Raw genomic sequence first — 27,356 nt, 5'->3', positions numbered from 1 at the left:
TGCATTCATGAGTCAAGGGACAGTATCTCCATGCGAGAGATATCTGTCTGGCTGGAATTTCTAGATGGCTTTCCCACTATAGGAATCCAAGCAAACCATTGTCATTCTTCCCTCTCTAGCAAGAGAAAAGAAAATCTCAGCCTTTAGAGCATTCGTCTGGCTCAAGAACATGGGTTTTCTTTCCTGGAAACAAGGACTGGCTCAGTGAGACCTCGAAAGTTGGTGCTTTGTGGTGTTACCAAAATGCCTATTTCTGGCAAGCAATGGGGGGAGGTGCTACTTGAGGGAATCTTGATGCGCCTCCGAGTGAAGCAACACATTCATTATTTAATAGTTATTCAGCATCGGAGAAATGTTAGCCCAGGAAAAGGCTGAACTTAGACGACTTCACTAATAAGAGTATTTTAAGAATTATAAACAGAAATCACACTACATTAAATAGTGCGTTTCTAAGCTGAGTACAAGATAAATTGGCTGACAGGCTGAAAAGGGAAATAAAGAACTTAGTTGTGGATTCACAGTCTTGTGAATGAGTCTGTAACTGGTAGCACTGGGTGAGCCCATTTCCTGTGCCCTCCATCCTAAGGCCTCACAAGCACCTCAGCACCTGGATACTCCTAGGACTCCTCTGTTACCAGCCTCATGTGCTGGCAATCACTGAGGCAATAGTGACACTGACCCAAATAAAGGAGTCAGAACCATGATATGGCACATAATTCAGTATCTTCCAGGCCTCAACAATAACCATTTTGTGTCCATAACTTCTCCTAAGAGACTTTATTTCCCAAATAATCACCTACTATAGCAGTTCTCTAAGATCCCTGGGAAGGCCAAGGCTACTTCAGGTGGTCCATTAGATCAATCTACTTCCATAATCACACCAAGATGCCATTTACCTTTTTCACTGTATTGACACCTGCACTGATGATGTCAAAGCAATGATGATGAAAACTGCTGATGCCTTAGCATATTTCAAGGCAGTAGCATCAAATAGCTATTGTATTCTTTACTGCCACCCATTTCATAGTACTCAAGAAAAAATCACTGCCAGTTTCATTTAAGAGTGTCCTCAATGAAGCTGTGAAAACTACTCATTTTATGAGATCTCAACCCTGAAGCATACATGTTTCTAATACTCTGTGTTATGAAATGGGAACGCGCATAAAGCACATACATCTGTTGCATATGAAAGTACAATATTTGTCTCAAGGAAAAAGCACTTGTGCAGTTGTTTGTGTTACAAGCTAAACTAGCCAGTTTTGTCATGGAACATCACTTTTACTTGAAAGAATAGCTGGGAGACAAACTACAATTACTCATACTTGGGTATTTGCCAGGCATTTATTGATTGAATAAATATTGTACTATATTCAGTATAACAATGAATGCTTTTGGTTGCAAGGAACAGAAATGACTTTAACAGTAAAACAGTTACATCTCATAACTAGAAGTCAAGAGACAAAAGAGCTCAACAATGTCATAAGATCCAGGTGCTTTCCGTCCCTCTGCTCTGACCTCTCAGTGTTGGCTTTCCTTGTGTTGCAGGTAGCAAGACAGAAGCAGAATGTCCAAGGCATCATGTTTAGGCAGGACAATGTCCTGAGACATTTTTTTCCCCTTCTGTGGCTTTCTCTTAAGGAAGAGGACACTTTTTCTAGATTGCCCCTGCAGACTCACATTTTATTGACCTGAATTTGGTCACATGTCTATCCCTAAATTAATCCCTGGCCAGGGGAATGGGACATGCCTTTGGACTACTCAGTCCCAATATGGGGTCTAAAGGTGGGATAAAGCTTCCCTGAGGCAAAGGCCTGGTGGGTGAAGGGCTGATCACCCTTCAAAACAAAATTTGGGCTTTGTTAACTAGGAAGAAAAATGGGAGACTAGAAGAAACCTGCAGGCAATCACACAGGGACCACTCCATTCAGTAAACGAAGGTCTAGAACAGTGGTTACCAAATGTGAGTCGGCAGCCAGGCTACAAAGGAATCACCTGGGAGCTTGTTAAAAATATAGCTGAAAGTGTAACGTGCATATGAATTGCCTGAGGATCTTGTTGAAATACATATTCTGCATTTGCAACAAGCTTCCAGATAATATAACAACTGCTGGCTTATGGACTACACTTTGAGTAAGAATGATACAGACCTTCAAATTACTGACTCAGAATCTCCCAAGTGATCCTGGTTTGAGAACTGGGTTCAATGTGGTGAACATCAACAATGTACAAGATTGGCATTCATTCATTCATTCATTCATTCATTCATTAAGTATTCATAGAAACCAAGCCCTGTGCTTATTGCTGAAACTACAAAGCATCCATATGCTATTGGGGAAGAGGAGTGGGCTGACCTGGATACAGATATCTTTAATGTAAAGTGAGAAGGGCTCCAGCAGAGACATGCACAAAGCGTTCTTCCATCTGATCAAGGAGCAAGGAGTGACTTCGTAGTGAAGGTGGGCTTGACGGGAAAGGTTTCACAGAAGAGGAGAGGACATTGGAGCTGAGCTTTCCTTAGGTGCCCAGAGTCACACAATGTATGTGCAAGACAGCCTGGAAATATGAATGAGCCAAGTACATTCAGAGACCAGTGAGAATGTCTCTGTGGCTTATGTACAGGCTGAGATGGGGTGGGGGAAGCAAAAATTAGCCTGAGGCTAGATTATGAGAGGCCTTCAATGCTGTATTAAATCACTCTATAGCAGCTGTTCTCAACCTTGACTACACTTGGGGAGCTTTTAAAAATCCTGATGCCGGCCAGGGGCTGTGGCTTATGCCTGTAATCCCAGCACTTTGGGAGGCTGTGGCAGGTGGATTGCTTGAGCTCAGGAGTTCAAGACCAGCCTGGGCAACATGGTGAAACCCCATCTCTACAAAAAAATACAAAAATTAGCCTGGTGTGGTGGTGTGTGCCTGTAATCCTAACTACTTACGGGGGCTGAGGCAGAAGGATCTCTTGAACCTGGGAAATCAAGCCTGCAGTGAGCCAAGATTGCACACTGCACTCTAGCCTAGGCGACACAGTGAGACTGTCTTAAAAAAAAAAATCCTGATGCCCAGACCACACCCTAGAGCAATTAAATTCTACTTTCTTTAGGGGCAGAGGAGGGAGGAAAGCAGGCATCAGTAGCTTTTAGAGGAGGTGATCCAGCGTGTTGCGAAAGCTGAGAACCACAGCTCTACAAGAGCTAGTGCCTGAGCAACGTGTTTGCATAGAGCATGTTCTTCAATAAGGCTAGAGCCCTTCCTTCCTAAATGTACTTTTCATTTCCATTTGATATTCAAAATCAGAATTATTAAAAAGGGTTTTGGCCCGAGAGGTCATGTGATGGGCACTGAAATGGAACTCCTCTGCACAAGGGCCTGTGGGATGCAGGCAGATGAAGCCTGCCCTTTGTTCCCCTGCCTGCATTGGTGAAAGCGGATCCCCGTGAAGCCGCTGTCACTGGGCAGAGGGCACGTTTTTCTCTCACTAGCCTGGACCACAGGGATCTTTGACTAGAAATACCTGCAAAGTGTTTGCTGAATGAGAATACATTTCATCACCCCACCCTCTTTTCCTAACTGAATGTCTGTTCAAGAATTCAGGTATAATTTTATTTGATAAGATGAAAAGATGAACTGTCCACATTGTGAAGGCTGACAGAATAATCTTTTTGTAGGTGCTTCACAATATGAATTTGAAATGCTCGCTCTTGTTTTGATCTCTGTACTCAGGTGCCGACATGTTATAGTTAGGAGAAGTTGTCCCTTCTCTCATTTATCAGCATTAAGGTTCCTGAAATAATCTTTCAAGTGTCCAAATGTTGCCATAAAATGCTCGTCACTGTTGTCTCCTCAAGTTGCTGAATTTCTGGGGTGTTTTGAATTTTTAAAATATATTTTAAGCACGTCAATATATAAAACAAACATAACTTTAAAAAGAAACAAAAAGCAGCACTCTAAACTTGTTTACCATCTAACTCAGGCCCCCAGTTTTCAGTCAATAAATTATTCAACCCTCCCACCCCATCTTCAGTGGAATGGAACATGCTCTTCTGCTGTGTGACAATGGAGAAAGGAGGGTGACGTGTGCAACTGCCACAGCCCCCCAGCTTCCTGGGAATGCCCGCCTGACTTTGGGCAGACATTGATGTGGCCCTAATGACTATTTTGACTGTGTTCTGTTTTACAGCTCTACCCAACACACAAGAGGTGAAGTACTGCTTTGTTTTCAGAATTAAACTGTCTCCCAGGAAGCCTTCTGGGGTCCCCTTTGCTTTTCCTTGGAAAGGCTCCAGATAAGAGGCAGGCTGTTGTTCCTCCACAGCAATTCACAGGCTTACTTTTCAAATAATTTACCCAATCTCTTCCCTCCGTGATAGCCCAGGCTTTCCCCACAATCACATGATGTGACCTGTAAAGAAAAATAAAACAAACACTTATCTGGAGTTCTGACTCAAAGAACTGGATTCTATGGAAATTACAGGCTTTTGCTCTGGCTGTACAGATGTGACTAGGAATCCATGCCATTGCTAATGCAGGAAGGGAACTGGCCTCCATGTGCACAGGCCTGCCAGTGTGTGGGTGGCCCAGGATGAAGCCAGCCCCTCCTGGACAAGCCTCAGCTGGGTTTGAGTCTCCAAGCAGGAGGCCTGGGACTCACACCTGTCCACTTATAATGTGACAGCCCCCACCACTAAACTTGCATTCACACAGCCCCAGAAGATGGACTGTCTCCAGCATCCTCACTTGTGTGGTGGCCTCTCATTCCTGTGGCCACTTTAACAGAGCTTGGCTCACCCAGGCCCCTGCTTGGATACAAACAAGCTAGCCTTTGATGACAGGAAGGGAGTGGAGATTCCCTCAACGTCGGAGTTTTAATCTTGGTTCTGGGGGACATCACCTCCCTTTTTGTGGATCGCTGATTGCTTTCAAAACACCAGGAATCATTTTACCTTACAGGGCTAGTGTGTGCTATGATTAATTTAGCTAAGGCTCTTAGAAAACAGTAAATGGTGAGCAGCCCTGTTAGTTCCCTTTTTAGAAAGCACTTTAACACCCCTGGGCAGCTAGTTTGATGAGAAGTGCTACTCACCGTGACTCTCATGCACATTCCTTTTTCTTGACTGATTCTCGAAAGGCTTTTCAGTCCCTCTGATAAAAATGCACTGCTTCCAAATGAGTCTAAAAATTAAGTAGGAATACAAATTTTATCTTTAAAAAATCAATCCTAATTTCTAATGAAGGAAAAAGAAGAAATAATTTCATGCTAATTAGGAGGGAGAGACATAGCCTGCATTTTGGAGATAAATAGGACAAGCGTTTGAGTTTAAAGTTTAACTGGAAAATGTCTGCCTCAAAGGAAAGCTCAATTTGAAGAACTTGCTCACAGCCTAGGGATCTCACTCAGCCATTCTTACCCTTTCCCCTTCTCTTTCCTTTCCTCTCCCACCCCCTCTTTCAATGCCGAACCCCACAGGCCACGGGAGTGAGTCTTTACAAGGCGCATTAGTACATCTTGGGTGGTGCCGAAAAGCAGGGATTACACATGCTGGAGACAGTTTGGCAGCGGATGTGCCTTAACCCAGCTCTGCGGATTCCACATTCTTCCCCTGGAGGGGGGCAGTCTCCGCGGTTGCCTGAAATCCCACACTGCCAGCAGCCAGGGGTTCAGCAAATGCCTGGGGAGCTGAAGGGTTTTCTGGAAACCTGTCCAATCTCTGCCTGTCTCTGGGGTTGCACAAGGATGTGCCAAACTTATCCCGTTTGATAGTTTTAAAATTGCCGCTTACATGTGTTTTTAATTTTTATGTAATAAAGGAATGAATGCTTTATAATTAAAGACCAGTTGGTGATTAAAATCAGTTTCGTTGATGACTAACAAACACAAATAAAACCAGATATAAATCTTTATGAGACCTGTGAGGCCCACAGCAGCGACAATTCCTCTTCTCCTGACCATGTTTTCTCTGAAGCAGCAAGTCTCTCCACTCTCCCCCAGCTTTGTTTTGGCCTAGTGTAATTCTCTCTGGCTTCTACAATTGCCTATCCTTTAACCTCCTGTTTTTGATTACCAACTAGTGTTTATTTTAAATGTAGTTACTCACCAATTAAATAGAAATTAGCTACATTTACAGACAGGGTTCCTGATTACTGCTTCTTCCTTTGGCAACTATTCATTCTTCTTTAGGCAGTCCTGAAAGCAGAAATCCCAAGGTCCAGATCACTGTGCCAGGGCACCTTAGGGTAGCTACCTGTTAAGTCCAGAGTTGAAGGAAGTAGGGATGAGATGCTCTCTTCGCCCATTGGGACCTGGAGCAAGCTGGGCTGTCACTGGAGATGTTTCCTGTTGTAATTCAGTTAACCATTTTTATTTTTTTTTTGACAGAGTCTTGCTCTGTCGCCCACGCTGGAGTGTGGTGGTGTGATCTTGGCTCACTGCAACCTCCACCTCCCGGGTTCAAGACATTCTCCCACCTCAGCCTCCAGAGTATTTGGGATTACAGGTGCCTGCCACCACGCCCGGCTAATTTTTGTATTTTTAGTAGAGACAGGGTTTCACCGTGTTGGCCAGGCTGGTCTCAAATTCCTGACCTCAAGTGATCCACCCACCTCAGCCTCCCGAAGTGCTGGGATTACAGGCGTGAACCACCGTGCCCGGTCAACCCATTTTTGATTCAAGACAGACTCTCCTACCAGTAAGTGAGGCTTATTTCACAGAAGGAGGAGGAAGAGGAGGAGGTGGGGGTGGAGGAGCGGAGCAGAGGTGGGGAGAGGAGGAGGAGGAGGTAGAGGAAGAAGAAGAGAAAGAAGGAGGAGGAGGAGGAGGAGGAGGAGGAGGAGGAGAAGGAGGAGGGGGAGAAGGGGAAGAAGCCATCTTCAACTTTTCTTTGTTTTTTAGGACAGCTGAAATCCATCTTCCTTTTCACCCAAACACTGATACAGCTGCCTGTTTGGGTGAAGGAGAGATTCCCTTTCTGGTTTGGGTAGAGCACATAGGCTATAGCAGTCAGCATGAGGGAACAGCCAATATGTAGGCTTAATATTTTTAAATCAAAGCCATTGTGCTAATCACCCAGATAATCTGATATGGATATCATTTATTCTAAAATGAGAACAAGAGACACATCTATGACAGAATTCACTAGTGTGATCCTTTTTCAGTCCCAGCATGTGCTTCTGCAGATTCAATAATGTCTATATCAATTCTATAGGTTGTATTTCAATGTATATTGCTTCTTCATAAGGAAATGTCTTCTCCCATTGCTGTGGTTTGGATATTTGACCCCTCCAAAGCTCATGTTGAAATTTGAGCCCCAGTGTTGGAGGTGAGACCTGCTGGGAGGTGTTTGGGTCAAGGAGGCAGGTCCCTCATGAATGGCTTGGTGCCATCCTCATGGTAATGAGTGAATTCTCACTCTATTAGTTCTCACAAGAGCTGGTTGTTCAGAAGAGCCTTGCCCCTTCCTCCTGTGTCTCTTGCTGGCTCTCTTGCCATGTGATCTCTGCACACAGCAGTTCCCCTTTGCGTTCCACTGTGAGTAGAAGCAACCTGAAGTCCTCAACATAATCAGATGCTGGCACCATGATTCTTGTACAGCCAGCAGAACCATGAGCCAAATAAACCTTTTTTCTTTATAAATTACCTAACCTCACATATTCCTTTATAGCAACTCAAAGATGCTTACAAGGGTCAATTAACTTTGTTTATAATAGGAAAGAGTGGAAAATTGCCCAAAGGCACAATAGTAAGTGATTGGGATTGGTTAAATAAAATAAATTACACATTCATTTAATGAAATACAGTTCAGCCATTAAAAATGGAAAGAAAGGACTTCCACTCTGTAGAGAGATAGAAGAGACATCATTCTTACACTTACAATGAAGGTAACTGAGTTAACTTCAAATTCAGAACTTTTTTTGAACTTATTAGAGAGCTAAAGTGTCAGAACAAACAACAGTCTCAAAATCTGAAGGCACTGGGGTCAGCCTGATGCCTGAGGACACAGAATAGACCTGGTGTTGGAGCATCTTAAAAGTTTTGTCCACAGTTGCCAGCCTGGAGACTGGGACATGGGGGCTTGCATGGCACCAGGTTTCACTGGGGCAGGTCCGGTGCTGTTTTCCAAAGTTACTTAGGGGAGCTGAAGGGTTTTCTGGAAACCCTTACTTAGTTGACCCTTACTCAGGTCAGCTTATTTCTTCCCCATCCCTTTCAGGGAAGTTATATAATTAATTTGTAACATAGTAAAATGCATTTATCACAATCTGCATTCCATCTTTTCTCTCATATCCTGGTTGAGGTTTTGTTGTTGTTGTTTTAATTTTACTTTAAGTTCTGGGATACATATGCAGAAAGTGCAGGTTTCTTACATAGGTATACATGTACCATGGTGGTTTGCTGCAACCCATCGTCTAGGTTTTAAGCCCTCCCTCCCCCTGCCCAACAAGGGAGGGAGACAGACCCCCAACAGGCCCCAGTGTGTGATGTTCCCCTCCCTGTGTCCATGTGTTCTCAGTGTTCAACTTCCACTTATAAGTAAGAACATGCAGGGTTTGGTTTCCTGTTCCTGTGTTAGTTTGCTGAGAATGATGTCTTCCAGCTTCATCCATGTCCCTGCAAAGGACATGATCTCATTCTTTTTTATGGCTGCATAGTATTGCATGTTGTATATATTCCACGTTTTCTTTATCTTGGTTGAGTTTAAAAAAAAATTTACATGCAATAAAATTCACCTCTTGTGGTATAGTTCTATCAGTGTTGGCAAATGCACGGAATTGTACTATGGACCACTATAATTCTATACATAATAATTCCATGACCCCAAAGTTTCCTTGTGCTACTCCTTCATAGACAACCCAACCCCCAACCCCTGATCCGCTACCTACTCATCTGTTTTCCTCCCTATAGTTTGGCTTTTCCCAGAGTGCCATATGAATAAAATCAAACAATTCTGGGTCCAGCCTCTCAAAATGCAGGTAAGATTTATCTGTGTTGTTTTGTGAATTCAGCTTTACTGCTGGTGGCATTCCATTACATGTAGGTACCACAGTTTGTGGTACATCTAGGTTGTTTCCAATTTTTAAATCAGCTACAAATATTTACCTATAGGTTTTTGTATTGTAGGAGACCAGAATATGCCACCCCAAAATATGCTTCTTTAGCATATGAATTGTTTTGTGCTCATCATTTTGAGAAACTACAGACACAGAAGAAGATCTGAAAACAGAGTAGAAGTTGCCCTTTTATAAAGGACATTTATGTCGATAAAGAAAATCTCCATTTGTAAGGGTGTCTCCCTATGTACTATGAAGAGAAGGACAACATTACGTCACTAGAGACTCTTATCAAAGGACAAGGCACCAGACTTATATCTGTGTAAGAAATCTTACTCTTGTTATCCTGCTTTCCTGGGCATCTCCTTATGTCTGTCCTTCCTCACATCCTTCCCTCTTTATTTCAGTAGACAATTGTATTTAAGCCTGAAATCAAAGCCACACTTTTGGGATTTACTTATTTCTCTGGGTATCTCCCATGTATAATAATGTATACATGTTGTTAAATTTGTTTGCTTTCCTCTTGTTAATCTACTTTTTGTTATAGGAGTTTGTTCTAACTAAGAATCTGAAGGGTAGAGAGAATCCTCTCCTATAGTTTGAACATCTTTTCTTTTGTTTTGGATATATAGCTAGGCATGAGATTGCTGGGTCATATGGTAGGTATATGTTTAACTTTATAAGAAACTGCCAAACTGTTTCCCAAAGTGGCTGTACCATTTGGCATTCCTACCAGCAATGTATATGAATTCCAATTGCTCAGAATTCTCACCAGCACTTCAGATTGCCAGGCTTTAAAATTATAGCTATTCAAATAGGCACGTTGTGGGTGTTTTAGTGTGGTTTTAATTTGTATTTCCCTAATGATTACTAAAGAACATTTTTTATTATGCTTATTTTACATCTAAATATGTTCTTTTTGTGGGGGAGGGAGGATGGAGTCTTGCTCTGTTACCCAGGCTGGAGTGCAGTGACGTGATCTTAGCTCACTGCAACCTCCGCCTCCCAGGTTCAAGCGATTCTCTTGCCTCAGCCTCCCAAGTAGCTGGGACTACAGGTGCGTGCCACCACGCCTGGCTAATTTTTCATATTTTTAGCAGAGATGGGGTTTCATCGTGTTAGCCAGGGTGGTCTCAATCTTCTGACCTCGTGATCTGCCCACCTCAGCCTCCCAAAGTGCTGGCATTACAGGCGTGAGCCACCACGCCTGGCCTAAATGTGTTCCTTAGTAAAAACTCTGATTCAATTTTTTGTTTTGAAAAATTGGGTTTTTTGTTTTCTGGTTGTTGAGTATATGAGTTCTTTATATACTTCAAATATAAGTCCTTTGACAGATGTGATTTTAAAATATTTTCTCTTAGTTTGTGGCTTGTCTTTTTTTTATTCTCTTAATCAAAGAACCAAAGTTTTTGCATAAGTTTTTAAAAAATTTAATACAATTTATCAATTTTTTCTTTCATAAATCATGCTTTTGAGGTCATATCTAAAACCTGTTTTCCTAACTCAGAATTTCTCAACAGATGCACAATTGACATTTTAGACCAGATAATTATTTGTAGTGGGGACCTATCCTGTGCCTTGTAGGATGTTTAGTAGTATTCCTGGCCTGGTCTCTACACATCAGTGCCTGTAGTGTGCATGTGTGCATGCATGTGCAAACACACACACACACACACAGGCCCCAAGTATAACAATAAAAAATGTTGCAGACATTGTCAAATGTCTCCTGAACTACAAAGCTGACCTTTGTTCAGTGGCCTAACCCAAGGTCATATACACATTGGCCAGGCTGGTCTTGAACTCCCAACCTCGTGATCCGCCCTCCTTGGCCTCCCAAAGTGCTAGGATTACAGGTGTGAGCCACCGTGCCCGGCCTGACTTTCTCCTGTTTTTTTGTTTTTTTTTTTTTCCTCAAAAAAGTTTTATGGTTTTATGCTTTATGTTTAGGTCTATGATCAATTTTGAGTTAATTTTATATGAGACGTGAGATACAGGCTGGGGTTCTCTTTTGTCATTTTAGTATATGGACAGCTATGGTCTAAATGTTTGTGTTTCTCCCAAAATTTACAAGTTGAAATCCTAACCCTCAAGGTGATGGTATTAGGAGGTAAGGCTATGAGAGGTGGTTAGTTAATGAGGGTCCTTATAAAAGGGAACCCAGAGAGTTCATTGGCCTTTCTGCCATGTGAAGACACAGCAAAATAATGGTTGTCTATGGACTAGAAAGCCGGCATTCCCTAGACAGTAAATTTTCCCACATCTTGATCTTGGAATTTCCAGCTTCCAGAACTGTGAACAATAAATTTCTATTGTTTATGAGCCACCCAGTCTGTGATATTTTGTTATGGTAGCTGAGATAGACTAAAATGTAGACATTCAGTTGTTCCCAGGCCACTTATTTGAAGAGACTTTCTTCTCTCTATTGACTTGCATTTGTATCATTGTCAAAAATCAGTTGACTGTATTTATGTGGGTTTATTTCTGGTTTTACTTCTCTGTTCCACTGATATATGTGTCTGTTGTTTCTACATTACCACGGTCTTCATTACTGTAGCATTACAATAACACTTTAAATTAGGGGGTCCCCCAATATTATTTGTTTTCTAAAATTTTTGGCAAGTCTAGTTCCTTTGCCTTTCTGTATAAATTTTGAAACCAGCAGTCAACATCTACATAAAACGCTGCTGGAATTTTGATTGAAGTTTCACTGAATCAATCTAACAAATTGGGCAGAATTAACATCTATCTTAACATACTGAATCTTCTCATCTATGAACATGGTATATTTCTCCACTTATTTGGATCTTCTCAGGTTTTTCTTCAGTGTTTTTTACTTTTCAGCATACAGATCCCACATAATTTGTTTCAGTTTTATACTTACATGATTTTTGGTGCTATTGTAAATGGTATTGTTATTTTAATTTTGAATTCCAGTTTTCCTGCTATTATATAGAAATACGATTGATTTGTATGCATTGACTTCATATCCTGAGACTTTATTAAATTCATTAGTTAGTTCTAGGAAGTTGTGTGTAAGCTGTTTAGAAATATCTATGTAGGAAATCTACATAGTTACGTTATCTGTGAATAGTGCTGACATTCCCTTTATTTCTATGTATTGTCTTATTATAATGGCTAGTATTCCCTGGGTGATATTAAATGCACATTGTGAAAGAAGGTACCTTTGCTTTGTTCTCCATCTCTGAGAAAAGGTCTTCAATCTTTTACCATTAAGTGTGATGTTGTGATGTTAGATGTAGATTTTTTGTAGATATTTTTTATTAATTTAAGCAACCTTCCTTCTTTTCTTTTCTTTTCTTTTCTTTTCTTTTCTTTTCTTTTCTTTTCTTCTTTCTTTCTTCTTTCTTCTTTCTTTCTTTCTTTCTTTCTTTCTTTCTTTCTTTCTTTCTTCTTTCTGTTTTTAGATGGAGTTTTGCTCTTGCTGCCCAGGCTGGAGTGCAATGGCACGATCTTGGCTCACTGCAACCTCCACCTCCCAAGTTCAAGCAATTCTCCTACTTAGCTGGCATTACAGGTGTGTGCCACCACACTCAGCTAATTTTTTTTCTATTTTTAGTAGAGATGGGGTTTCACCATGTTGGCCAGGCTGGTCTTGAACTCCTGACCTTAGGTGATCCACCTGCCTCAGCCTCCCAAAGTGCTAGGATTACAGGCATAAGCCACCACACTCAGCCACAAGTTTTCTTTTATTTCTACTTTGCTGTAGAAATAAAATAAATGAATACAAATAGAATTTTGTCAGATGCATTTTCTGCATCTATTTTCTTCTGTAATCTGTTAATAGCTTACAATGATTGATTTTTTAAAAGTTGAACCAGTCTTACATTCCTTAGTTCATTGCCTCTTGGCCATGGTGTATTATCCATCATATATATTAAATTTTAATTTTAAAAATTAAAACATACATATACATATAAATATTTACAGAAAACTTACAGAAATAGATATATAGATATATCTATGTGTATGAGTTAGTGCACGTGTGTGTGTGTATATATATATGTAAAACACACACAGATATATATCTGCACATATATCTCCAAGCTGTATCCTCTGAAAGGGGTTAGAAACAATGATGTCTCGGTTAAAAGGAGAGCACCTAACTCCTGATGACATCGGTTTCTAAATACTGTCCTCCAATAATAGGAACCAGGAATCATTGGAGAACTGTCTGATTCTAGGGCCGGGGCAATGGAAATAAATATGAGTCTGGATATCTTGTGGTGTTTCAATGTAAGGAAATTAAAAAATAAATAAATAAATAAATAACATAAAAAATGTGCAGGAACCAATCTGAAAAAGCTACCATGAAACAATTTGAGCAACAAAATAAATAATAAGAGTACAATGTTAGTTTATAACTAAAAGAATAAATATCCATGATTCCACAAATAAATGAATAAATGATTAAATAAATACATAGGTGGGAGAAAGGGAAAGCTCTTTTTTAGAAAAGAATCTCAGTTATTATAAATATAGAAGGCCTGGGGGAAATACAAAAGTACCATTAAACCCCATAGTAACCATTGCTGCAGGTTAAATCCTCCAAGGATTCTAAAAAGAATGGGTGAATGTTCAAGTAGAAACAGAATTTTGCATAGTCTCCAAGTATGTCTGTAAGACTTTGTATGACTCTTCTTCAACTTCAAAACTTTTTCTAAATAAAAAGTAAAATATAATAATAAGGGAGAGAATACTTAGTGATGTGGAAAAATGTTTATGATCTATTACATTTTAAAAAGCCATTTGATTCCAATTTTATGCACCTAAACACTTATACACATACAAACAAACAACCAATTAAAAAATTAAATTTTGATTTAAAATAGCTTATACCATTGGTATCTCTTGGTGGTGGCATAGAGTGCAATAGTAGTGATTTCAGTTTTATAGCATCATCATTATTATTATTGCTTATCAATATTTTCTAAAATTTTCTATCATGACCATGCATTCATATTAGAATAAAAATACATTTAAAACATTCCTGGAGGATATGTTTCATGCTTCATATTCTGCATTGTTTTGAAAACAATAGTGGGTGCTGTCAAAGCGAACTGTTGAATTGAAGCAGTGCCTTACTATTTCCTTTTGCAAAATAGATCATCATCCACCTAATTTATATTTGTATACAGAACCTATCTTAGTGCTTTGGACAAAATAGTAATAGTTGAGTTATAAATATAGGTTTTGCTCTATTTAAGTTAGTATAAAGTTAAGAACATCTGGAAAAATAACATGTATGGCATCTAATAAATGGAAATCACAGAAAACATTTAGTGCTAAACATTATCCTAAGCACTTTACATATCTTAATTTATTAAATCATTAGCACAACTCAGAGGGGCAAGGATACTACTATTACCCTCATTTTACAGATGAAGAAACCAGGGCACAGAGATTAAGTAATTTGCACAAGGTCACACAGCTATAGCAAGTGGCAAGCAGTGATATAAAGCACTTCTATATTTATTGTTATTTAACTTCTCACAGCAACTCATTGAGTTAGGTATCTTGATCTCCAATTGTCAGATGAAGAAACTGAAGCTCAGAGAAGTAAGTGACTGGCCTAACTAAAAGTGTCAGGGCTGGGACACTTGACCTCAAAACCCTTGCTGTTTCAGCTATAACATGCTGCCTCTTGCATTAACATGAAGTGGGCAAACCAAAACAGGATATTACCAGAGAGCTGTCAAAACACATCTCCAGTGGAGAACTCCACATGTGGATTAGTTCTTTCCCAAGTCTGCTTAAATTTCACACCATCCACCTACAGGGTTGTTTTTTTTTTTTTTTTTTTTCCTACCAGCTGAGAATGGTGACATTTCTTCTTCTCTGGTCTAAATCAGAAAAACTTGCAGCACTACAGTAACCACTAAAGAAGGTATATATTAGCTTACAGAGATTTTTTTTCCCCCCTCCCTTAATTTAAAGAGGCAGGGAAAAAAAAAAAAAAAAAGATACAATCCTGCTTCCATTCTTGTCTGTGAGAAAGTGACAGTGGGCATTCTCAGGCAAAAAATAAAGTAACTTCATTTTTAGAGTAAACGCCCTGTTGACAAGTTGGCAGGGCTGCCTTGTTTGGAAAAGAATGTGCAGAAAACTCAAAGGATAATTAGTGTGAGGTAACCTAACAGCATGCAGCAGGGCTGTAACGTGTCTGGCAGAGGCAGATGTGGCCACACAGTTCATTAACGCTGTATAGTTTGTTTAATTCCAGTTGGGGTAATTAGAGAAGGCTCTAGAACCTGCCTAGAGCTCCAAAATAGACTCTGATTTCAGCAGCAGTGGGGTAGATCTAAGCCACCACAGTGGGCCCCAGGAGATTAGAAGATTAGAATTCCTCACAAACCCATTTGCTTTTCTTTGACAATCGTCTCTGCACTGGCCATCATGACAGAGGAGAGGAACAGCATGATGGTCATAATAAAGGAGAATTTTTAAACTGGCTTTACAATGCACTCTATGGTGATTCCATTATTTAGCTTATCTCTTAACTTATATTTTGCTTAAGTGTCCATTAAAATCACAGCAGTTTCTCATTTTTATAGAGTGAATAAATTTTAGTAAAATTGTTTATGAAGTAATTTTTCTATTAATGTAGTTTTATCTTTCTAATAATTTCTTTTAAGAAAATTAAAGCTTTTTCATTGGAGAAAAAAAATTATAGGTAATATTGGATGTTTTGTATATAAAAATGTTTGATAGGCCTTTGAGAATTATATCACTTTTCTGATTTCTCTCCTAGGCTTGCTTACCTTCTTTTTTCTCCCCTCCTTTCATATTGCTCTTCCTCAGACCATGGAAATCACACCTGTGCCCAAGATTCTCTGTCTCCACATTCACAGCTCTTGAAATTCAGCTCTGATAGATCTCTTTCTGCTTGTGTATTTATACTGCCCAACAGAGCTAGGATGAACCATTACATACAGCCAATAGATGGCCACTTTAAAATAGAAGGGGCCACGACTTGATGTTTCCACTTAGTAATTCTCTCGTGCAAATGACTATTGCATTTTATAAGTTCGCTGGACCTGAAAAATCTATCAGATGAATTTGTTTATAATGCTACACTTGCAGTATATACTTTCTGATCCTAGCAACTGATGTGAGGGAAACAATCCAGCTATGCTGAGCAAATAGGGAAAGCTGAGTTGCTGCTAGATGTTTTTCAAAAGTCTTTCTCTGTGTGGTTAATTGGCCAATAGATAACCAAGTGGCTTTGAGTCTTTTTAAAAAAAGTTAAATAAGAACAGATTTTTTTTTCTAGGCTACATGTGTAGTCTGTCAGAACAACACAACTATTTGCCAAATTCCTGTAGCCCCTGTCTTTAGCAGAAGAAAGAGAACATGTGTGGCTTTTGTTTATAGCTGTAGGTCAGTGTGGTGTGTCACTGATCTGATCAATGCTACCATGTACCCTGGGCATGACTCCAGCCTCCCAGCAAAGGATTGCTGCATCTTTCCAGGATTTGCATTGAGACATTACGTATGTTTTCTTTCTCTCTTTTTACCTGTCTTTTCCTGACTGCCTAGAAGGGGTAAACTTGCTTTGCTTACCCATCCATCACCCATTTGGACTCCCACATCTAGTTTTCTATGGAGTAAGGCAAAAATAATTGTGAGACTTCTCTCCTACCACATTAGAGGAGTGGTGACCAACATCCCAACATAAAGCTTGTTGTTGGTACCATGCCCAGTCTGGCTTCTTATCCCTAGTGAAACTGAGTAGTTCAGTGAGAACAAGGTATTACCCAAAGTCAGCTCCATTCAGCAAATGGTGTAGGCTTCCTGGCTTTGTTTCCTCAGCTCTGGAGTTCATCACACCATAAACCACAGGGACTTTGTAGGCATGTTATTGTATTAGCACCATACGGAGACTGCTCATGGAACTCACATGCAGAATGTGTGATGTCAGAGCAGTCCGCATGAATCCAAATTTTGTGCAGCTGTTAGACACAGATGTTTCATTTCATCTTTTATGTCAGCACCATCCCAATAAATCCACTGATCCTGAGATTAAAAAGTAAAGAAAACTCTGTGTGCTCACACATGTTTCAGAGCCAGGAAGCTCTATACCACTTATATGTAGATGTACACTCACTACCAGGGGTCACATCAGAGCTATGGCTCTCATACTCACAGAAGGACAAACATAGCTGTGGAAATCAATAGAAAAGCAAATGCAAAAGGACAGTAGCCCTCACACAAATCAGAAACTATTATCTAGAATCAGATGCACTCTTTGCAATAGGTGCCTGCAAAGGAAAATTTCAGGATGGACGTTGCAGTTTCTTCAGAAGACATTTGATAAAAATCATTCAACAAAATGAATTGGCTTCTGAAAAAGAAAAGTCTTGGCTAATGAGTTCCCCTGACTCTACCTTACAAGGCTTCCTTGGGTTTGCCTTCACTGGGGCAAGATATATCATTGTCTTTTACTAGTAAAAGAAAACCTTCAAAGATTGCCACCCAAACAATGCTCATATTCAAAAATAAATAGCTCTCAATGTTTCCTTGGATTTTAGAAGGCTACACACATGTTTTTAAATGCCTGAATTTTTAATTATATATGCTATTTATGACTCTCCATAATGTGACTAGATGTGTTATTTAAAAATAAATGGTGAGACTGGATTTTCTGTGATTCATTTTGGTTAGGTTGGGGTTCTTCATGACTTCATAAAGAAATAGAACTTTGGGGATAAAAAAAGAGGGCAAGAATTCTCTGCTTTTCTGGACAGGTGTGGGCACACTTTCTGGCCCCAAGTTAAGACTTTGTTTCAGGTTTTTTTTCTCCCTCTTTGCCTCGTCCTTATCACCTCACTCCGGGGACTTTTACAGAGTCATCTTCTTGCATTGTGAGATGGCAGAGTAAAGCCTTGCACACACATTGCCCTGTCTGAAAGTGGCTCATGCACAAGAAACATGTGGAATACACATTGCCCTGTCTGAAAGTGGCTCATGCACAAGAAACGTGGAATTGTTTGTTTGACTTGTCTTCCCTCTCCATCATGTTTTGTTGTACTTTTTTTTTTTTAATCAGAGAAAACAAAACAAAACTATTCCAGCTTATCTTCTGAAGAAGATAGAAAACATTCAGCTGCAACATGCTGTGAACATTTTAGGGCATGCTTCTCATTTCAGATGCATGGTGTGCCTAGCTACTTAAGACAGAAAATCCCCTGCTGTGTTCTCTAGGCAGGCACTAGAGCAGATTTTGTGAGATCCTGGACTCAGTTTAGACTCTGGCTCTTCATGCTCAGTCATTAAACTGCCATAGGAGATGTAACTCTACTTGGTATTTTGGGGAAGATCCACTAAGTGGCTCCTCCCAAATTTGGTGGGGAGAAGAAATGGGTATCAATTTAGCAGCAAGGGGAAAGTGTGCTTGAAATGAGGCTTACTCAGTTTGATTTGGAAGATATTGCTCTTTGAACACAAAGTTATGCTCCATTGCACCATCAACTTCAATGATTCTACTCTGTCACCCAGGTCGGAGTGCAATGGTGTGGTCTTGGCTCACTACAACCTCCACCTCCCAGGTTCAAGTGATTCTCATGCCTCAGCTATTCCTGAGTAGCTGGGACTACAGGCACATGCCACCATACCTGGCTAATTTTTGTATTTTTAGTAGAGATGAGGTTTCACTATGTTGGCCAGGCTAGTCTCAAACTCCTGACCTCATGATCCGCCCATCTAGGCCTACCAAAGTGCTGGGATTACAGGCGTGAGCCACTGCGTCCAGCCAACTTCAAAGATTCTTGAAACTCTCTGGACCTGGTAAAAGATGCTAAAGGGCTCAGGGTCCCTTTTGAGTACAGTGCTGGCTAGATTGTTGTAACTCAGGGGAAGGAATTCATGTAATAGCGCATGGCTGACAAGAAACTGCTGGAAATTCTCATCTAGGAAAATCAGAAGGTTTGCATGGAGACCTCATGGCAATCATAACAATTATACAAATGCCTCAAGTCTTGAAAGCTAAACCTTGTGAAAGGTTCAGTTCTTGGTGAATGAGACTCTTTTAAATGTTTTCTTAACTCATTCTTTTCGTGACTCATACCACTCAAGACTAGGCTGTCATTCTTCTATTAATAATCATATTGTTTCCCCTGTGATAAATATATATCCATTTAATGAGTTCATGTAGGAATTTGCAGCATAAAACAAATCTTATAAAAAAGTAATATTCTTTTTTTATATTATTTTTTCCTTTTTTTTTTTTTTTAATTTCCTTTTGAGACAGGGTGTTTCTCTGTCACTCATGCTGGAATGCAGTGGTGCTATCTTGGCTCACTGCAACTTCTGCCTCATGGGCTCAAGCAATCCTCCCACCTCAGCCTCTAGATTAGCTGGGACTACAGGCACACACCACAATGCCTGGCTAATTTTTTGTATTTTATGTAGAGGGGTGTTTCACCATGTTGCCCAGGCTGGTCTCAATTCCTGGGCTCAAGTGATAGGCCCGCCTCAGCCTCCCAAACTGTTAGGATTATAGGCGTGAGCCACATGCCTGGCTGTACTCTTATATTATTGCTGTTTTTTATATCCCTCACTCGCAACACCTTATTCCCTGAAAAGATAACTCATCTTTGAGTTGAAAAAAAATCCAGTAACTCTTTCACTGCAGAAAATCCTCTAATCTGTTCCTACCAAGGTAATGAGACTTAATGATCAGATATTCAAACACATGTGATGAGAATACATAAAATTTAAAAGTGGACTAACCAACCTCCTTTTTGGCTTTATCCTAAATAGGCAGTTTATTTGTCTGATAATCTAATTTACCAAGAAATATTTATTTCAAATAATTGATCATAATTTTTTATTCTCTTATCCTTCCAGTATTTTAATTATGCATATGTTACCCCTTTTGATATTGTCCACAGTTCTTCAGTGTTCTGGGTTTTTGAGATTCTTTTCCTCTTTGTGCTTCAACTTGGGAAGTTTCTATTTAAACTATGTTCAAATGCACTGATTCTTTTTTTTCTTCAGCTATGTCCAGTAGGTAAACCTGTTGAAGATGTTTTTCATTTTTGTTACAGTTTTCCATTTCTAGTATTTCCTTTTGTTTCTTATATCAGTAGTTTCTATCTCTCTGCTGATATTATCGATTTGGTGTTACATGCTGTTTATTTTTCCATTTGAGCCCATAACATATAAATCAGTAATTTTAAATTCCTCATGTGACAATTCCAAAATCTGGGTCATATCTGATTCTAGTTCTGATGATCTCTCTGTCTCTTCTTCTGACTGTCCCTTTCTTATCTTTTAGTACACCTTGTGATTTTTTGTTGAGAGCCAGATATTATGTATTTCTTTTTATTTTTGTTTTTTTGAGATGGAGTCTCACTATGTTGCCCAGGCTGGAGTGCAGTGGTACAATCTCGGCTCACTGCAACCTCCACCTCCTGGGTTCAAGCGATTCTCCTGCCTCAGCTTCCTGAGTAGCTGGAATTACAGGCACATGCCACCATGCCCAACTAATTTTTGTATTTTTAGTAGAGTCGGGGTTTCACCATGTTGGTCAGGCTGGTCTCGAACTCCTGACCTCATGATCCTCCCACCTCGGCCTCCCAAAGTGCTGGGATTACAGGCATGAGTCATTGCACCCAGTCAATATTATGTATTTCTAATAGGTACAGAAATAAACAGGCCTTTGGTGTGAGAATTTATGTTAATCTGGCCTGGAGTTGGGCTGTGTTTAATGATTGTTGTAGCTGTAATTTCCAGATGCTTCAAATTCCTTTAGTGTCCTTGTTTTTGTCCTCTCTCTTGCCTTTGTGGCTTCCTTTGTATTGTCACTCAGAAAGAGTCTGGATCATGCAGTTCTTTCAACTGTAATCCACTGAAAGTATATTGGTATGGTGGTAAAGTATGGAGGAGGGGAGGTGTTCTATAATCTTCTAATTAAGTCTTGTCTTTCAGTGGGCCTATGTCTCAGGAGTGTGGCCTTCACAAGTGTTTCTTTCCCTCTTCCCTGATATAGGATCCTCCATCACCCAACCCCTCCTTCTCCTACCATACTCGATTCCTAGTGCCTTACTATGTTTGTTTTGGTTTTCCTTTTGTTTCTTTTAGGTTAGACAGGAAGGCTAGGAAGTGGAGTGGGGTGAAAATCCACCCCACCAGGTGGAATAAGGCTTCAGTATTGCCCTATACAGTAGTTTCCACTTATTTGTGGCCAATACGTTCCAAGACCCCCCAGTGGATGCCTGAAACCTCAGATGGTACTGAACTCTACATATGCTATGTTTTTTTCCTGTGCACCTGTGGTAAAGTTTAATTTCTGCATTAGACACAGTAAGAGACTAACAATACCTAATAATAAAATAGAAAAATTATAACAACATACTGTAATAACAGTTATGTGAATGTGATTTCTGTCTGAAAATATCTTTATACTCTATTCTACTCTACTCTACTCTACTCTACTCTACTCTACTATAGGTAACAAAGCATGAAAAGAAAAACTATGGATAAGGGGTGGGGGAGACTATTGCAGTAAAGACTTTCCTCTTGGAGAGTAAGCTTTTGCTATAGAGAAGAATCTGGGAGGGTTACACTATTACTACTCTTTCCATCTCCCTTCCAGGGCCACAAGGAGGGTTTTCTTAGCTCCTCACCCTGAGAACCTGGTGGGATTCCAAGGGAGAAACACCTCAAAATTGTGGGAAGAAGTATTTAATACCCCCGTGATTGGGGATCCTGTGTTCTCACTGTCATTAGTCCACACTCGACTTCTAGTAATTCTTCACATTTACCAGTGAAGTAAGTGTTGCTACTCTTATTCCTCCAGCGGCTTCTGCTGTATCTCTCTGGATGCACCTGTCTCCAGATCTCAGGGTGTGGTTTACTCTGAAAGTTTAGTTCTCTCATAGATTCAAAAAATCATTGATTTTTAGTTTGTCCAGCTTTTTCTCGTGGGGATGGGAATGGTGACTTCCAAGCTTTTTACACACATCAAAAACAAAATTACCACAAATTTAGTTATAGATCGAATTGACTCTTATTTTCAACTCATGAATTTGGGCATCCTCCAATTCTACAAAAATAGAACAACAGCTCACCCTGGCAATGATAGAACAGTGGGTTTTGTAAAGTGAGGACAAGGAAACAGAACAACAGAACATAAAAAAGCTGACTGAGCCCATACCTGTAATCCCAGCACTTGGGAGGTCAAGGTAGGAGGATCACTTGAGGTCAGGAGTTCAAGACCAGCCTGGGAAACATAGTAAGACCTCATCTCTACAAAAATAAAAATAAATGAGTCAGGCACAGTGGCATATACCTGTGGTCCTAGCTACTCAGGAGGCTGAGGTGGGAGGATGACTTGAGCACAGGAATTCGAGGCTGTAATCAGTTATGGTCATGCCACTACACTCCAACCTAGGTAACACATCCAGACTCTGTCTATAAAAATAAAAATATTAAAAACTGATTGGTTAATATCAGGTTACATTCTATGTAAGAATTAAAGCAGACGAGACTTCCTTAACTGACTCAGGTAGACTGGTGTCTCCCGTTTTCATGAAAAACTGGTCTGTTTTGGGATATGTCTGCTGTTGTAAAATTTCACTTTGTTTATGTGGCATTTAGCATGAGTGACTCCATTTTGATTTGGTCTGGTTTGTTGGAGCCTAACGTGGGATCTCGGTCCAAAACAATGGCCTCTATAATTTTTGTTTAACATATGTCAGAATGGACACTAGAAGTCTACAAACTAAAATAAAATCCCAGACTGGGAATGGCGGCTCACACCTACAATCCCAGTACTTTGGGAGGCTGAAATCAGAGGATCCCTTGGGGCCAGCAGTTAAAAATCAGCCTGCACAACATAGTGAGACCCCATCTCTACAAAAAAAGAAAAAAAAATGGCTGGGCTTGGTGGCATACACCTATAGTTCTAGCTACTCAGGAGGCTGAGGTGGGAGGATCCCTTGAGGTGGAAGGAGTTCCAGGCTGAAGTCAGCTGTGATCATACCACTGCACTCCAGCCTAGGTGACAGAGTGAGACCCCCATCTCTAAAAAATAAAATGAAATCTCATTTTTTGCCTTTCAGTTTGGCAAATATTAAGAATGATAATAATACTCAGTATTAGAGAGAGAGGGAAAAAATGGGCATTCTCATATTGTGCTAATATTGCCTTTCTTGAAGGCAGTTTCACACTATCTGAGTTTAAAATGCCCAACTCCTTTGATGCAGCACTTCCACTTGTCAGCTCGTAGGAATCCATCCTAAAGACAAGCTCACACAAGTGTGAAAATATATGTACAGGGTATTTACGAAATAATTGTCTATAATAGCAATACACTGGAAACAATCTAAAGTTCCATCAGTAGAAGAATGATTAAAACACAAACTATGATTTGTTTATTCTATGGCTATTGTACAGCACACTAATTAAGTAGATAGATTAATAAACAAAATGGTAACATGTTCATGATATATTGCTGTGTTAAAAATCAAGTTATAGAGTAGTATGTAAAAGTGATATTATCATGGTAAAAACAAAACAAGCACTATGTGTGCATGTGGGATGAGGCTGAGTATCAGAAGTAAGTATTTGTATCTCCTTAGAAAAATGTCTAGAAGTATAGACATTAAATTCTTGCGATTAATAGCTTCTCCTCTAGCAAAGAGGAGAAAACTTCCATTTTAAAGGAGATTAATACATTTTAAAACACGTGTGCACTATTTTTGTAATTGAAAATATGCACACACAAATCAAGCATGTTCTCTTCTTTGATTAAAGAGAAAGCCGTTTGGGAAAAGATGGCAGTAGCCTTTGCTTCATGTTTCTAAGCAATTCTAGGAATCTCAAACAAGTTGCATTTCTGTCTGAGTAAAAGTCCTCTTAGGAATTTAGCAGGGGAAGAAAGTCATTTCTCTGCCAGTGGAATGGGTTGGTGAATCTTGGCATGTGTAAAAGTGAGGGCAGGGACTGTGTCTATTTTATGTATCTTTGTCACTCTACTATCTATACTATGTTGGACACTTAGCAGGGTCTCAGTATATATTGGTTGAATTAATTATGTAAAAAAATGACAACGTCTCTGTGACAAATTACTATACTATGTGCTATAGGGAAATCTGGCAAGCAGTTAATAGGAAGTTTCTCTGTTCTTAATGAGTATTCTAGGATTTAAATACTGAAGTTACTAGCACCATAGCAATGTTGAAGAAATGAACCAGACCTAGAAAGAATGCTGCTCACTGACTGAGAATCTTTCTCAGACTGAAAGAGCAATGAAATTGCCTTGGCAATTTTCTCTCTGCCAGCTCATTAAAAGGACCACAGACTCAGGAAATGACCTAAAAGTATAACATTTTAGCTTTAATTTTTGCATTCAAAAAATAATGTAGCCAATAGGGCCACAGTTAGGATTTCTTGGGGTTATCATAGGTTGTAGTGTTTGCCCACGAACTATTGAGATTAAAAGACAGAGAAGAGACCAGAATTTATTAAGCACCTCCTACCTACTCACTGAGGAACTAGGCACATGGTACCTAGTCTAGTGACACTAGTCAATCAGCATATGGTACCTCATTAAATCTCACAACAAGCTAGTGAAGTGTTGTCATCATCTTACAGATGAGGAAACTGGAAATGGGAGGACTTGGATAACTTGTCTCAGGACACACAGCCAGAAAGTGGCAGAGCTGGGATTTGAACAGAGATAGGCCTGGCTCCAAATGCCATGCTTGCCTCTCAGGCAAGCCAACCTGGACTGGTTGGCTTTGGCATGCCTCACTTATCATATGAACATGAGAAAAGTCCCTGTAGAAGACTCCTAAGGACTTGGTTACAAAGAACTAATTAGACTGAACCATCCCATCTGTAAAACTAATACAGAGATTTTACACCCATATGTAAGATCCCCACCCCATCTTTAACTTCTACAAGCCATGGGGATATGACTCAGTATTACTGAACAAGACTCTCAAAATCTTGAGTAAACACAGGTGTGCTGTATAATTCTCTGAACCCATCCCAGGATGCAGACACCCCCATACCGAGACAAATCACAGTCTCAGTGAAGAACTGCTTACGAGGTCATCAGTGATACGGAGACGATCACTTGTTATAAACACCCTCATGGAATAATGTTCTTCGTTTATTTTTCCATAATATTTGCTAACTCAGATGAAATGATTTTCATCTTTATTTTCACCACAGCAGAAAGTTAACATGCCAGAGTGCTGCAGCTTTCAGCACGTTTAGGCAACATTTGAGTCCTTCTCTCATGTGTCTTATGCCTGGGGTTTGGCCTCCATTTAGAGTACATTAAATGCTACATCTATTTCCTTGACACACTCTCCTGGGCCTCTATATGTTGAAATGCCTCAAATTATCTCCCTCTGCTGCCTGCTTTTCTCTCCTCCCATAGCTTGATATATCTTTTACACACCAATCACATCCACTTATTTCTCCAGCCTTCATATCTCCAGTCAGATATCCAACAGATACGTTTATATCTCCAGTTAGATATCCAACAGACATCTTTATATCTCCCGTCATATATCCAAAGCCATCTTTGTAACAGAGCTGCAAAGAAGAATTCTTGATTCCTACCTTCATCGCAAACCTATACCTCCCTTGCACCCTGAATTCGGTTCTCTACCTCAGTAAACATCACCACCAAACCTGAACATTTTCCTGGTTTCCTACCTTTCCTTCACCTCTATATCTAATTCTTCAGCAAGTTTGCAGATTCTACCTCCAAAACATCTCAAATCCATCCACTTTACCTCATGATATTGCCAACATTAAGCCACCAATCTCTTGCCTCAACTACTCTAATCTGGTCTTCTTGCTTCTGTCTATTTCCCATAAGGCAGCCAAAATGATAAATTTAAAACATAGGTAATATTGATCTTTTGCTTGAAATCACTCAATGTTTCCCAGTTGTATTTTACCAATGGTCAATAGGACTTGCATTATCTACCTCCTACCAATCTCTATTCCCCCACCTCGTATGTCTCTTCTAACTTGCAGCCCTGCAGTCGTGTTGTCCCCCTATTCTTTGTACATACCAAGGTTATTCTCCTTGGGGTTTCCCTTGCTGCTCCCCAGGTTTTCCCCCCAGACTTTCCATGGAGTCTTTCTCATTATTTAAGTCTAAGCACAAATGTTACTTCCTCAGTTGTTCTATGACCATCCTAAAGTAGTTATCCTTTATCAGTCTCTATCACTGATTTAATTTCTTCATAGCACTTTTAATTTCTTCATAGCACTTACAATTATCTAAAATTATTTTGTTCAGTTGTTTATTTACATGTTTATTGTATGCTTTCCTCTGTAGAATGACACCTCCACATGAACAGGGAGCTTTTCTCTTTTATTCAGGATTGTATCTCCAGAGCTAATTTTTAAAAAACTGAAATAGCAGTAGACGTTGGCTGGGCAATTTTCTCTCTGCCAACCCACAGAATAATAGATCACTGAATCGCAAAATAACCTAAAAGTATAAAATTTTAGTTTTCAGTTTTTTATTTTAAAAAATAGGACCAGAATTAGGATTCCGAATCAGAAACAGACTAGCACATAGTAGGTGTTCAATAAAAATGTGTTGACTGTGGAGTGCACACTTGCTTGAACATGATTACAAAGAAGTGAAATCCTGCCCTTAACTAACCTGAGGCTATAATTATGATAAGAAGAACACTGTGATGATTTTAAGCAGCATTCTAACTAAATGACAAATTCTGGCTTCTGTTAAAAATTTGCATTGCATTGTATCATGACTTGCTGGATCATTGATCATATCAGCTGGACATTGTGAAACATTCTCCACTTGAATCCATCCAAAGAAGAATAGTATGGGGGAAATCTGCTTTCCTAATTGTGAATAGTTACCTTTACTGAACATTCCTATCTGATTTTCATCACTTCAGAGGTCTAACATAATTTCTAAAGTGCTGAGATGGTCAAATAAGGGCTGCCCTGATTTGTGACCTCTATCTCCCCTTCAAAACAATCCCTTTCAGTTAGTTAAATTGGACTCTAGCAGTCCTGGCTTCCAGTCAATGAGTCAGTAGTAAAGAGGGCTGATTGCCTTTGAACAGCACTATTCTTCAGCAGAGGTCCATGATGAGGACCCCAATCCCTTTTAGGGTAGTAGCATCATTTTGCTCCTTCTCTTTCTCCTTTCAAACAGTAATATATTATTTATTCTCATCACTACTTACAAACGTTGTCTGAAAGCAAAGATGCAGAATGCCAACACTCAATAGAAGCTTGAGCTTTCCTTTTGCCTCCTAAGGAGAACTTCCAAATAGAGGCATTTTATA

General features: G+C 39.8%; 1 long non-coding RNA gene across 1 annotated transcript in view; it reads right to left on the bottom strand.

Moving 5' to 3' along the window:
- Positions 1–1,319: 1,319 nt before the first annotated feature.
- The window catches only part of LOC117079469, a 69,332-nt gene continuing 43,295 nt past the window's right edge, over positions 1,320–27,356 (bottom strand). The window contains exons 2-3 of the long non-coding RNA XR_004435458.1: positions 5,078–5,166; positions 1,320–4,396 (exon numbers count right to left, since the gene is read on the bottom strand). This is a non-coding gene — a long non-coding RNA (uncharacterized LOC117079469). The remainder of the gene's footprint in view (positions 4,397–5,077; positions 5,167–27,356) is intronic.

The sequence above is a fragment of the Trachypithecus francoisi genome, unplaced genomic scaffold, assembly GCF_009764315.1.
Source record: "Trachypithecus francoisi isolate TF-2019V2 unplaced genomic scaffold, Tfra_2.0 Lachesis_group0, whole genome shotgun sequence".
Classification (NCBI taxonomy): domain Eukaryota; kingdom Metazoa; phylum Chordata; class Mammalia; order Primates; family Cercopithecidae; genus Trachypithecus; species Trachypithecus francoisi.
This window is presented reverse-complemented; position numbering and strand designations above follow the sequence as displayed.